The 14,833-nt window shown below is 34.0% G+C and overlaps 1 long non-coding RNA gene across 1 annotated transcript; it reads left to right on the top strand.

Moving 5' to 3' along the window:
* The first annotated feature begins 13,126 nt into the window (after window positions 1-13,126).
* On the top strand, window positions 13,127-13,913 carry LOC104228636 (uncharacterized). Its single transcript, XR_711382.2, has 2 exons — window positions 13,127-13,371; window positions 13,660-13,913. It is a non-coding gene; the product is annotated as an uncharacterized lncRNA (long non-coding RNA).
* The last annotated feature ends 920 nt before the right edge of the window (window positions 13,914-14,833 follow it).

The following is a 14,833-nucleotide window of genomic DNA, read 5'->3' as shown; positions in this document are numbered from 1 at the left end:
GAAACACAAACCTTGTTAAAATTAAATTGAGGTGTGTCATACACGAACAAAATCCATAACTTATGGCCCTCACATTAAGTATTAACTTAGAAAAACACCTTTCAAACACTCGTAGTTTGCTTTAGGCACGTTTATAATAAAATCATCATAGCTACGTGTCACGACCCTAAACCCAGACCCAATCGTGATGGCACCTCTCGTGAAGACAAGGCCAGTCGACACTTTCCATTTCAATATTTAACAGTTAAACAGTAAGGAACAGTCTAAAGCATGATAAAATAATCCAAAGTTTAAGCCATTAATAGCATAATGTGCGGAATACAACCCAACACAGCCCGATACCGGGGTGTCACTAGTCATTAGCATCTAAATAATCCGGAATACTCAAAGAAAACTACAGAGTTTAATACATTAACTAAAAACATGGAGAAATAAGATAGGGAGAAACTCCAGGCTGCGAACGCCGACAGCTACCTAGAGACTCCTCGGATCCGCCTGAGCTAGGAAGATCAACACTCGGGAGCGGGACCAGATGCACCTAAATCTGCACACAGGGTGCAGGGAGTAAAGTGATTACTCCAACTCAGTGAGTAATAATCATAAATAAAGACTGAAAGCAGGAAATCACATAAGGCATATTACAGGCTATAACGAGGCAGTAAAAACAGTAAATCAATATAAGATATGTGAAAGTCATTTTAGTTCAAATTACGCTTCATGAAAAGCCTTTTTCAACAATTAAGTAGGTAAATGACAGGCAATTAAGGAAGTTAAACACATGAAGGTTCGCCCTTCGATCTCAATATCAACAAATCCGCCCCTCGGGCAATATCTCAGAACAATACCAGCCCCTCAGGCTATATCTCACATCACAATGGGTACCCGTGCTTACTGGGGGTGTGCAGACTCCTGAAGGGGGCCTTTACGACCCAGGCACAATATCAAGCCATCTCGTAGCATCATCACTAGGCCATCAGCCTCATATCAACAAGCCACCTCGTGGTGTACATATCTCAGGCCCTCGGCCTCATAATCAATATCAAATATTTCCTCACAATATAGGCCCTCAGCCTTACTCAGTCAAAATTCTCACAAGCCACTTGGGCAATAGTAAAACATCATTCTCAGCCCAAAATATCATTTAAAAGATCATTTAAGTGTTAAAACAGAGTAGACATGGCTGAGTATGAAAACATTGAAGTATAACATGACTGAGTTCAAGTATAAAGTTAAAACAGTGAGGAAATATCAATAAAAATTCCCTAAGGGTTCAAATAGTTGGCACGAGGCTCAAATATGGCATTCAGCCCAAATAGTGATGATAGTAAATAGATTTCAGTCAAATACTTAGTAAAATAATCATTCGAGATGGACTAAGTCACAATTCCCAATAGTGCACGACCCCACGCTCGTCATCAAGCGTGTGTGTCACCTCAATATAGCATAACGATGTGCAATCCGGTGTTTCATACCCTCAGAACATCATTTACAATCATTACTCACCTCAAACCGGACAAATCTCTAGCTTGCAATGCCTTTTCCCCTCGAATCGGTCTCCACCCACGTCGAATCTATCCAAAATCAGAATCACGGCGTCAAAATATGCTAAGGGAACGAAGCCCAAGCAAAAATAATCAATTTACAACACAAATTCCGAAATTATCAAAATCCGGCCCCCGGGCTCACGTCTCGAAACTCGATAAAAATCACATAAACGGAATCCTTATCCTCCCACGAGTTCATACATACCAAGAACACTGAAATTGGAGTCCAAATGACCCCTCAAATTCTCATTTTAAAGTCCCTTAATCTCAACCCCTAATTCCTCAATTTTTGGCTTAGATTCCATGATATATTAGGTAGATTTCACAATAGAAACGAGTTTTAAGTCCAGTATTCTTACCTCCAAGTGATTCCCCTTGAATCCCTCTTCAAAAAGCTCCAAAAACGATCAACAATGGAAGAAATAAATCCCAAATTCGCGGACAAGACGACTATTTAAACCTTCTGCCGAGGCCTGAAATCCTTCTTCGCAAACACGGTCAAAGCCTCGCATTCGCGAAGCACAAAAATACTTTGACCAAAATTCTTCTTTCGCGATCGCAACCACCCCATCGCGAATGCGATGCTTTACTCAGACAGACCTTCGTGATCGTGTTCGCCCTATCGCGAACGCGATGAATTAGATTCCCCTGTCAGCTGCCCATTTCTTCTATGCGAACGCGGCAATACCCCCGTGAATACGATGCACAGATGCCCAGCCCTTCACGAATGCGGAGCCTTCCTCGCGAATGCGAAGGCTAAATTTCCAGCTTCCTCAACTGACCCTTCGCGAACGCGAGGACCCTCTCGCGAACGCAAAGGTCATTTCTCTGCAGCACTGACCTGCAATTTTCTGCAGCTCCAAACTTCATGGAATGGCCCGATTAACCACCCGAAACTCACCCGAGGCCCCCGAAACCTCAAACAAAGGCACTAACATATCCCAAAACTTTATTCAAACTTGTACCAATCTCAAAACACCTAAAATAACATCAAATCAACTAAAACACATCGGATTCAAGCCTAAGTTTCCAAAATCTTCCGAATTCTGCTTTTGATCAAAAACCCAACCAGAGCACGTCCAAATGACCTGAAATTTTGAACACACATCCCCAATGACACAATGGAACTACTACAACTCTCTGAATTCCATTCTGACCCCTATATCAATATCTCACCTGCCAATCAGAAATTGCCAAAAATCCACTTTCGCCAATTCAAGCCTAAATCTACTCCGAACCTCCAAAACTCATTCCGATCACGCTCCTAAGTCCCAAATCATCTCCCGAAGCTAACCAAACCATCTGAACTCACATCCGAATCATCTAACACATAAGTCAACATCCGATTGATGTTTCCAACGTAACCTTCCTCAAAAGAGACTAAGTGTCTCAAACCTTACCAATTTCTTTTCGAACCCTAACCAATCAACCCGATCACATGTAGAACCATTATATAAAACAATAAGAAGCAGAAATAGGGAAAATGGGAATGATTTTTGGTAAGGTTTGAAACACTTGGTCTATTTTAAGAAAGTTTAAATTGAAAAAGTCAACCGGATGTTGACTTATGTATTAGAGGGCTCGGATGTGAGTTCTGATGGTTCGGTTGGCTCCGGGAAGTGATTTACGACTTAGGGGCGTTACCGGAATGGGTTTTGTAGGGTTGGAATAGTTTTAGACTTGAATTGGCGAAGTTGATATTTTGGCGATTTTCGGTTGATAGGCGAGATTTTGATATAGGGGTTGGAATGGAATTCTCAGAGTTGCAGTAACTTTGTTAGGTCATTTGGGATATGTGTGAAAATTTTTAGGTCATTCAGACGTGGTTTGGTTGGGGTTTTGATCAAAAGCGTATTTCAGAAGATTTTTGAAAGTTTGGCTTGAATCCGATATGTTTTGAGTGAATTGATGTTGTTTGAGGTGTTTTGATGATTGGAGAAAGTTTGAATAAGGTTTTAGGATATGTTTGTGCCTTTGGTTGAGGTCCCGAAGGCCTCGGGTGAGTTTCGAGGGGTTGAACGGATCATTTTGGAGTTTAGGAAATTGCAGAAAATCTGTTCAGCTGTTGTAGGAATTTTACCCTTCGCGTTCGCGAGTGGATCCTCGCATTCGCGAAGAGTCAGTGGGGTTCAGTGGAAGTTTAGCCTTCACGTTCGCGAGGGAGGTTCCGCATTCACGAAGGGCTGGAGGCTCGTGTATCGCATTCGCGAGATGTAAGTCGCGTTCGCGTAGGGTCTTTTTAGTCAGTTGGTCTGAGGTCGTGGTTGCTCTTCGCGTTCGCGAGAGAGGGGTGCGTTTGCGAAGGGTAAGGTTGAGGAACCAACGCGTTCGCGATGGTCAAGTCGCAATCGCGAATAAGAAGTTTGGGTTAACGAAATTTTGTGCTTCGCGAACGCGAGGCTTTGACTGCATTTGCGAAGAAAGAAATTAAGGCCTGGGCAGAATGTATTTAACTCGTCTTGTCCGCGATTTTGGGGTTTATTTCCTCCATAGTTGGCCATTTTGGGAGATATTTGAAGGATATTGAAGAGGAATTCAAGGGGAAATTGTTGGGAGGTAAATTTCGGACTTAAAACTCGATTATTATGTGAATTCTACCTTGAAAATCATGGAAACTTAAGCTAGAAAAGGAAGAACTAGGGCTTGGAATTTTGGACTTATGATTGGAGATTTGGAGGACCATTTGGGGTCGGATTTGAGAACTTTTGATATGTATGAACTCGCGGGGAGATAAGGAATCTATTGATGTGAAAATTTTTGGCCGGGGGTCGGGTTTTGGTAATTTCAGAATTTGTTCCCTTTATTGATTGTTTTTGCTTGGGCTTTGATCCCTTAGCATATTTTGACGTCCGTTCTAATTTTGGATAGATTCGATGCACGTGGAGGCCGATTCAAGGGGCAAGGGCATCGCAAGCTAGAGATTTAGCCAGTTCGAGGTGAGTAATGATTGTAAATGATATTCTGAGGGTATGAAACCCTGGATCTCACATCGGTGTGCTATTTTGACGTGACACACACGCTAGATGACGAGCGTGAGATTGTACACTATTGGGGATTGTGACTTAGTCCGTCCCGTATGACTGTTAAACTGCGTATTTGATTGAAAACCGTTTGTTATCATTGTGTTTTGGAAAGTATTATCCTGTTTTGGGTTGAATGCCATATTTGGGCCTCGTGCCAACTATTTTGGACCCTTAGTGGATTTTTGCTATTATTCCTCACTATTTTGACTTCATATTTGTACTCAGTCATGCTATATTCGACTATTTTCATAACTCAGTCATATTTACTCCGTTTTGATATTTTAAATGATATTTTGGGTTGAGCATCATGTTTTACTGTTGCCCGTGTGGCATGAGAGATTTCTGACTGAGTGAGGCCGAGGGCCTGTGTTGTGAGGATATTTGGGATCGGGCTGCACGCCGCAGCGGTGTTGTACCGATTCATGATTATGAGGTCGAGTGCCTAATTTGTTATGCCACGAGGTGGCTTGATATGAGGTCGAGAGCCTGTTTGATTATGCCACGAGATGGATTGTTATTGCGCTTGGGCCGTAAGGGACCCCTCTAGAAGTCTGCACACCCCCAGTGAGCGCGGGTACCCATTGTGATGTGAGATTGATCCCGAGGGGCTGGTATTGTTCTGAGATATTGGCCGAGGGGCGGATTTGTTGATACTATGCCCGAGGGGCGAACTTCTAATTGTTTACTTTGCCTTAACTGCCTATCAATTACCTGTTTACTTGTTGAAAAAGGATTATTACTTAACGTTTCACGGTTTTACTGCTTCATTATAAAATGTCTTGTGCCTTACATATTTTTCTTACTTTCAGTCTTTATTTACATTTGTTACTCACTGAGTTGGAGTACTCACTTTACTCCCTGCACCCTGTGTGCAGATTCAGGCGTAGCTGGTCCCGCTCCCGAGTGCTGATTCATTCCAGCTTCAGGCGGATCTCGAGGAGTCTTTAGGTAGCTGTCAGCGTTCGCAGCCCGGAGCTCCTCCCTATCTCTTTCCTTTATGTTCTTAGTTCAATATTTAAAAATCTGCAGTTACGTTTGAGGATTCCGTATCGTTAGATGCTCGTGACTTGTGACACCCCAGTTAGGGCTGTGTTGGGTTGTATTTCCGCTACTTATTATCAATAAATCATGTTTCATACTACTTTTATGTTGCTTAATTGTTTTAACAAGTAAATTGGGTTTAGTTGGCTGGCCTTGTCTTCACGAGAGGCATCATCACGACCAGGTTCGGGGTTAGGGTCGTGACAGCTATTTAGGGATAGAAATGGTATATGGGTGCTAGGGTTCCAAGGCTCGTCTTATGGTCTATCCTCACTTCACGCAGAACTTATGGCTTTAAGGAAGGGCCTAGAACTTGCAAAGGATCGAGGTTTTACCAATGTTGATGTGGAGACTGACTCCACAGAGATCATTTCATGTCTACAACATGGTTGTACACTACTAAATAATATTGTTCATGATTGCAGGTCATTGATGCACCAGGTGAAGGTTCAAACAATGGAACACAACTTCAGAAAGGCCAACCAACCAGCACATAAGCTGGCTAGGGATGCTCTAAGCATGGCAAATGGCAGGGATCTCGGAACTTTGTATTCTCCTCCACATTTTGTAACCGTCGTTTTAGCAACTGATATTGAACCTAGTTCTTATGTAGTTAAAAATATTAGGAAAGAGGTATGCACTACGCTTGCCTCCTTTGGAAACAAGAACGTCCTTCGTGACTATTTAATGTCTTGTAATAGCCAAGTAGACATGCCCCGTTGGGACCTTTGTGATAATGTAATTACTTAATTACTAGTATAATATAGATCCCTTCTTATCAAAAAAATCAAGTAATGTACTTGTTACCTTTTTTCTTGTCTCTAATTTTTCAAAAATAAAATTTGTGTTTCGCTGTAGAAAATACATGGGTTCCAATTTAAATGTTTTTCTATCCATTAAAAATAAAGAAAAAATATACACGACATACATGCTCCCTTAACGAATATATATATATATAGTAAAGCAAGAAAGTTACCATATGTAATTGACATTATGGTTAGGCCAAGTAGCAAGCTAATAAATGTCAATAGTATATGGTAACTTTATTCTATATTAAACTATTTTAGTTAAATATAATATAATATAGTATAATATATATATATATATATATATTTGAAATTTAAAATTTAAAATTTATAGATAAAGTTCTAAAATTTGAATTTAAATTAAAAATAAAATTTATCTTTTTTAATCATGTTATCATACTTAATTCGGTTAATGATCATATGCAATCATATTAGGAAATTTTGTTATTTTTTCTAAATATTTAAATACTACTTCGCCTCTAGCAAAACTAAAACTACTCCATATAACTATAAAACTCTTTCACATTTAAAATCCTATAAGTATAGTTCTTTGAAACACTGTAGTTAGATTTGAATAAAATATATGGGTTCCAATATAAATGTTTTTCTATCCATTAAAAATAAAGAAAAAATATACACGACATACATTCTCCCTTAATATATATATATATATATAGTAAAGCAAGAAAGTTACCATATATAATTGACATTATGGTTAGGCCAAGTAGCAAGCTAATAAATGTCAATAGTATATGGTAACTTTATTCTATATTAAACTATTTTAGTTAAATATAATATAATATAGTATAATATATATATATATATATATATTTGAAATATATTTAAAATTTAAAATTTAAAATTTATAGATAAAGTTCTAAAATTTGAATTTAAATTAAAAATAAAATTTATCTTTTTTAATCATGTTATCATACTTAATTCGGTTAATGATCATATGCAATCAAATTAGGAACTTTTGTTATTTTTTCTAATTATTTAAATACTACTTCGCCTCTAGCAAAACTAAAACTACTCCATATAACTATAAAACTCTTTCACATTTAAAATCCTATAAGTATAGTTCTTTGAAACACTGTAGTTAGATTTGAATAAAATGAAATTCTTTTAAAATAAATGTAATATATAGGGTACACGTCTATGTTTATATAAATAACAAAAAAGAGTTTACAAAACCAAATAAAAGTTTACTTATATATATAATAAAGTAAACATACATGTTGGAGAAAGAAACATCACAAAATCAGTCAATATTAAGAAAAAAAAATTGTTTCTTTTTTCTTCTTGAAGAATATTTGTTTGAAGAGTCAATTTGCATAAATGGACATCAAACAAATAACAAAACTTTGACTATACAATTGTTATCATTAATTTTAATTTAGCACATTCAAGGAATTGAAGGGTATAAACTGAAACCCCTTCATTTAGTTGTAGTCAAGCCAATATTGTAAGGGTATAATATTTTTTTCGTTGAAGAATATTAGTTTTGAATCATTAGATTATGTGAAAGTTTTTTTTAAACTCAACAAGAGAGAAATTGGTTTCTAATTGATATCTATAGCGACTTTTAAGTGTAACAAAGATTATATATAAAGAAAAAATTGGTATGACTTAAATATTTTTTTTATAAATGTAAACAAATTATTTTGAAAAATGTCTACTTTTTTTAATTCAAAGATAATAAAAAGATAAGATATTTCTGAACATTAGTAGAGAGTTTTAAAATTATTATAATAGAAGTTATATCATGGATAAACTTAAAAAATCGAAATCTTATGGAATATTTATATAATATTCAGCCATATTTATTGTTTACTTTTTATAGCTAATATAAATAGATGATATACTGACAACACACGATTATACACATATTATATATTGAGGTATATATAAACTACACACCATTCAATTTTTTTATTTAAGTGGTCGGGTGAGCACCTATTTCGGCTGACTAAATAAAGCCAAAAGAAAAATATGAAATAATTTCAACCAAAGACTAAAAATATAATTAAAGCTCATATGTAGACAATTTTTATTAAAACTCATCCTTTTATAGTGAAATAAATTATTTTTTTGTAATAAAAGAAATAATGACATAAAAAATAAGATAAAAGAAAATAAATATTAAAAAAAAAGGTTAAAACTAAAAATAAAAGAAGACAGCAAATTTTTTCTTATGTTTCATATTTGTTGAGTATAAAATATTTGAAAGTTAATCTCATCGATTTCAAATATTTTTGTTTCAACTCAAATACATAGATTATAAGATAAGGATATCTTAGAATATTTTTTTTAATTTGCATTATGTGTCATTTTTAAAAAAATCACTATTACTAACAAACTGATATGATATTCGAATTTGAATTGGAATGCAATTTGAATTATTTGCATTGAGGTTAAGCCAAGTATGGTGTCGAAAAATAAACTACTTGACAGACAATATATGCAATATTTTATAATAATAATCAACTAATTTAACATTTAATGATTCAAAGAACAAAATTTTTGTATATATAGGGTATTAAAAAATCAAATTTTGGGGCTAGAGATATTGATAAACTTAATGTGAAGTCATACTGAAATAAATCCGGCCAAAAAATCATTTAAATTTTTAGATAGCCGATTAAAGTGAATTTTAAATTAAAGATAATATCTTCACTTGCATCATTATTAAAATATATAAAGTTTTAGAAATTAAAACTTCAAAATAGAAATAGTTTTTGAAAGATAAAATCATACCAAATAAGAGTTCAAGTCGTAGCATAAGAGTCACGTCGTAATCAAAGAATCGTTTATATCGTGTTAACCTTTGTGCTTTGCCATAAGTATGAGTTATTATTTCACTTTGTGGCTATTTTTAGGTTCTAATTACACCTATGAGAATAGTGCAAAAAAAAATTATCACTACGAGAATGGAGAAAATGTTAGTCTTTTTTCATGTAGTGTTTCTTAATTAATATCTGACAATTATCCATAATTATTTAGAAAGTTTAAATGTTAAGGTTATTTACATATAATTCAAATAACTCAGATATTTAATATGGTTAATGTCAAATATCAAAATGGAGTAAAAAGAATTCACTAGCTAAAGAATTTTTTATATTTTTGGATAGCCAACTAAAATGAGTTTTGAATTAAGAATAATATTTTCAATTACATTATTATAAAAATAATTACTATTGAAAAATAATGTTTTAGAAACTGAAATTTAAGAAAGAAATATTTTTTAAGAGATATCAATACACCAAATAAGAGTTCAAGTAGTAGTAAAAGAGTTAAGTCTTATCCAAAGAGTCATTTATTGTCTCAACATTTGATTGTTTCGCCATAAATATGAGTTATTATTTTACTTCCTAACTATTTTTAGGATCCAATGACATCGGCAAGAATGGTATCATCAAAAAAGAAAAATAGAAGAAATGGTTAATTTTTTTCATGTAGTTAATATCCAATGATTATCTATATTTACTGAGAAAGTGTAAATTTTAAGATTATTTACATACAATTTAAATAACTTAAATATTTGACATGATTAGTATCCGCGCATCCACGCACGCAGGTACTAATACTAGTATATATAAATGAGGGACTTGGAGAAGTGAGGTGGCAGTCTCAGAGTATAGTAAATCTATTTTCCTATTTTCTCAGATTTTTGCCTTTTTTTCCTTGAACTAACTGATCTATTAAAACTTAAAAAGTCATGCCTCTTTCTCTTTTGCTTGAAAGTCACGCCTTTTCTCTTCCTCATACTTCTACAAAACACGTCTTTTCCAGAGTATTTTGTAGTTGCCATCCCAATTACAACTATGGAATCAATTTGCATTGACTCTTTTGCAACACTATGAATATACAGAAATGTCGTCCCTTTTCCTTCACAGCGGCATCCATCCGGCAACACCTACACAACCATACGACTTTCCAGTAACACCAGGCCATCCATACCAATTTTCTCTCCACGGTAATACCACAGTTCGTGTCTTTATGCCTATAACAATAAGCGTCAATGACAAAAATCTGACCGTTGCCGTTGCAAGATCTATGGTCAACGTCGAAAATTGACCATCATTCATACAAAGAACACAGCCTTAGAGATCGGAAAGCTTTTGAGAGAAATCCTTTGAAAGTTCCCGAGCAACGTAATTTGATAATTAGAAATCTCAAGTCTCCAGGCAAAATTAAAATTTTAACTTTTCTGACAAGTGTGAGATGGGCAGAGATGAGTATGTGGTTTAGTTTGATAGTCTTTATTTTTTTTGTGTGTATTCATGGTTTAGAACTTTAGATATGAAGAACTAACAGGCATCTTCCGTTCGAGGATCAGACTTGATGCTTAAACTAAACATGTTGGTAAATTTTCCACATAATATTTTAGATTTCTATGTTGCTCCTTTGATTTTCTTTTTATATGATGATTGTACTAATACTATCCGGATATACAATATAATTTGCTTATTTTTCATTTGGTATGCACTTCCCCGTCTCATTTTATGTGAATGTGTTCGGATTTGGAGAGTCAAACAAATTTATTTTTTGACCGCGATCATTCATATATACTTTAAATATTTTGAATTGTTAATTATTATAACATATGGTACTTTTTATGTAGATTCTAAATTTTATTTTAAAAAATTTAAAGATTCTATATTCAAATTTATGGTCAAATCTAAGAAGTTTGAGTCTTGATAAACAAAAGATATCACATAAATAGGACAACCGGAGTAATATTCTCTCTCTCCAAAAAACATGATATTTTTTGAATTTCAGAGCGTCAAATGAGTTGAGCTATTTTTCATGTCATTTTAAGTATTTTAAATTATTAATTATTGTGACTTATAATACTTTTTATATAGTTTTCAAACATAGAATTTTAAAAAGCTTCACCATTCTAAACTTTAGAGATTCTATATCTCAATTTGCCGTCAAAATTAAGAAATTTGACTGTCAAAATGTAGATTATCCTTTTTGGGACAACGGAAGGAATAATCATCATTATTTTGACTTTTCTCTATTTTGAATTTCTCTGTTAGCTTAATGCTAGATTTAAAATTAGAATTGTGGTTAATTTTAATGGCATTAGTTTGTTAATATGCACGTGTCATTCGTATTGCAATAACTGATAATAAGCACCTTTTAAGATGCAAGTTTCTTAGATGATTTGTTGAACATTTACTCCAAATCAGATAGTATATTGTTACTTATCATTTAATCACATTTTTTTTGTATTTCTCTATCCCATTGCGCCCAAAAAGTCTTGACGTTTTCAACTTTTCCTTCAACTTTGTAATTTGTTATAATAACTATAAAAATTGAAGTAAACTTCGCTTCCCTCATTTAAGGAGTTTTCAGAACAATTGGTATAATAAAACTGAATGAGTTAAATTAAAAAGGACAAGAGGAAAGATGGAGACAATAAAAGAAAGAATAAAAAATAAATATAAAAAAGTGGTTGTAAGAAGAAAAGGCAATAGAGTAGGAGTAGGCTGTAGGATTAAGAGGGAATTTTTTTTCCATCATTGAGAGGGAAATTAAAAAATAGAAAATGGTAGGAAAATGGCAATAAAAAGAATATGAAGAAGGAAAATATTAGGAAAGAAACACATAATAAAAATACAATTCAATGGACAGACTATGGGAATGCCATGACTTATTTAAATTAAAAAAAATTATACATTTTTTTTCGTGTTATTTGATGAATAGAAAAGTTTAGAGAAAAAAATATTTATTATCTTATGAACGAAGATAAAGTAACTACACAAATAAACTAATTATTTATATAATTAGACTAATATAAATATGTATTAAGCCACATATATAAGTGAAAATTTTCTATAAAAAAAGTACTTTTATATTTTGTTTTCCCCCTTTTTTATATGAAATTTTGGTAATTATTAGCAAAAGAATTTTTTGGTAATAATGAACAATGCAGGTTAATATAAACTCTAATCCTAAAAAAAAATTGTGATTTAGTTAATAGATTATTGATTTTAAATGTACATACCTGAAAGACTAAATTTCTAAAAGTGTTATTTCTAAATTTATTGAGGTTTGTTCATATCGCGCGAAGCGCGAAAAGTTTTACTAGTATTACATAAATTAAAATACTTGAAATTATTTTGTATTTCCAATTGTTTCTGTGGCTTATAGATCAAATTAATCAACTTGGCAATCTCTTAGGTTTTTAATATAAGCTGCCTTGAGTTGTTCGATTTCAGGAATTCAGTAATAGTTATTTCTTGGCAAAAGAGGCCCAACTAGTTAGGTCCAAAGTTGGCCAGCTATGTAGCCTAGGTCTTGGGTCACAAAGGGGTAATTACTAAGGTATTTTAGGGCAGTTTAGGAATAGTAGCTAAGAAATCTTAGCTGTAATTGCCTAGGAAACTTCTAGAATTAAGATAAAGGACCAAATTAAAATAAGAAAAGGTACTAGGTCAGAATTTCTAGGTAAATAATAAAATTTCAGAAGTAAAAAGGGTATGAAAATAGAAGAAGTTTCTAGAAGAGTATACAGCTATCCGAGCTGTTGTAAAAAAGATGCTGAAAATAGAATAAAAGGGACAGCTGTACCAGGGCTGTGAAAAAAGGATAGTACTATTTTCAGACTTTAGGATAAGGAATATTCCCAAAATATACCCTCCCTAGGAAGCCTATATATGTACGTTATTTCATTCTGAAAAACACAAAATCATCAGCATTTTTCTGCACAAAAAGGGTTTTTAAAACAAAGAGAAAATTTTCCTTAAAAGTTCTCTGAAAACTTCAGTTTTTCCGGGTTGGATGTCTGAGCTGGTATTCTGATTTTGGGGAGATATTTTGAGTGTTGATTCTGGGTCTTTCTCTGGTTTGGTTTTAGTGTTGCTGCTGGGTTTTGTTGGTTGTTCTTTCTTCAAAGTTCTGATTAGTGTTCCACCCTGTTTACTGCTTGTTTTTTGCTGCTACAAGGTATTAATCTCACCTCCTCTCATGTACTGTTTTGAGGTTATATAGCATCAGTGAGTTTGCAACCAATGTGTATAATGAATGAGCTTACCATGTGATACTTGGTTGTTTTAATATGAATGTAATAGATTTGTTTGCTTGAAAATGGATATCCAGTTGCTGAAATGGTCTCCTCTCTTTCTCTCTTTCTGATTGTTTATCATTTAGGTCAAAATATACTAGTTAATGAATCTCAATAAATGTTGAAACCTGCTTTTTATCTTTGATGTTTTGTATGTGAGTGGTCATAAGGCCAAGCAACCTCAGGGCTGGAGTTTGAAATGCTGACTTGTGAGAAACAACTCTATAGCTGATTTCTTGCAAGTTTGAAGCTTGGTTTGAAGGATCTGGTGGCAGTGGAAAAACCTGAAGTTAGGAGAAATTTTGCTTTTATTTACTTTAAAAATAAATTCTTCTTTTTTTTAGATGTTAGTTATATTTAGGAGTATGTTGTAAATTCATGGACATTCAGTAGTAAAATAGACTGTTGGAGTGATTTTAAATTTTGTTTTGTTTAATTATTAGTATAGGTTCTTAGCAGTTGGACCTATTAGTAATAAACATTATTACTGCGTGATGGTTTGAACATGGCACGAATTGGCCAGACTTGCAACAAGGCCCAATATGAGACTCACTTGAGCAAGTCTGGGCCCATGTGAATGGGCCTGGACGTTAAAACCAGTAGCGTGATTTTTAATCGTGATGTTTTCCTCGAGAATCATAGTACAAATACATGTTATTATGTCTTGCGAATTCTGTGATTAATGTTCAAACTATCATTGTTGTTTGATCTTTGAATGCTGATGTTTACTTAACAACAATTGAAAATATAACTGCTGTAAATATGCAAATTTGGTTAATTCGGACGTAGATGTGGATAGGCCCAGCTAGAAAACATGTAGCAACTGGGCCCGCCTAAATATGAATCCAATATAGGCTGTTTGAATCACGCTCAACAAGAGTTTTTGGGCCTCTTCACTTCTGGGCCAAACTCTAGCCCAATGCAGTCCCAAAGTGACCGATTATCCTTAAATAAGTGAGTAATGGGTCATTGATGGCCCAAATCCCTTTTCAGCAATAATTTAATAGCCTAGCTCCTCACCCTCTTAAGCATGTCCTTGATTAAAAGATTCTCAATGAATTTCAAATTAGGATTAAAATATGAGTATCCTTAGTTTTGCTTAAGTGAAACACAAACCTTGTTAAAATAAAATTGAGGTGTGCCGTACACAAACAAAATCCATAACTTATGGCTTTCACATTAAGTATTAACTTAGAAAAACACCTTTCAAACACTTGTAGTTTGCTTTAGGCGCGTTTATAATAAAATCATCATAGTTACGGGTACGGTTCCCGTGACGTAGTTGTGATACCTAATTTCCAAATCCGGGGTTACATTTATGTGTCCCGGCCACAACTTTTAATA

Source organism: Nicotiana sylvestris, chromosome 9, assembly GCF_000393655.2.
Source record: "Nicotiana sylvestris chromosome 9, ASM39365v2, whole genome shotgun sequence".
Classification (NCBI taxonomy): domain Eukaryota; kingdom Viridiplantae; phylum Streptophyta; class Magnoliopsida; order Solanales; family Solanaceae; genus Nicotiana; species Nicotiana sylvestris.
Note: the sequence above shows the minus strand (reverse complement) of the source record. Positions and strands in the feature narration are given on the sequence as shown.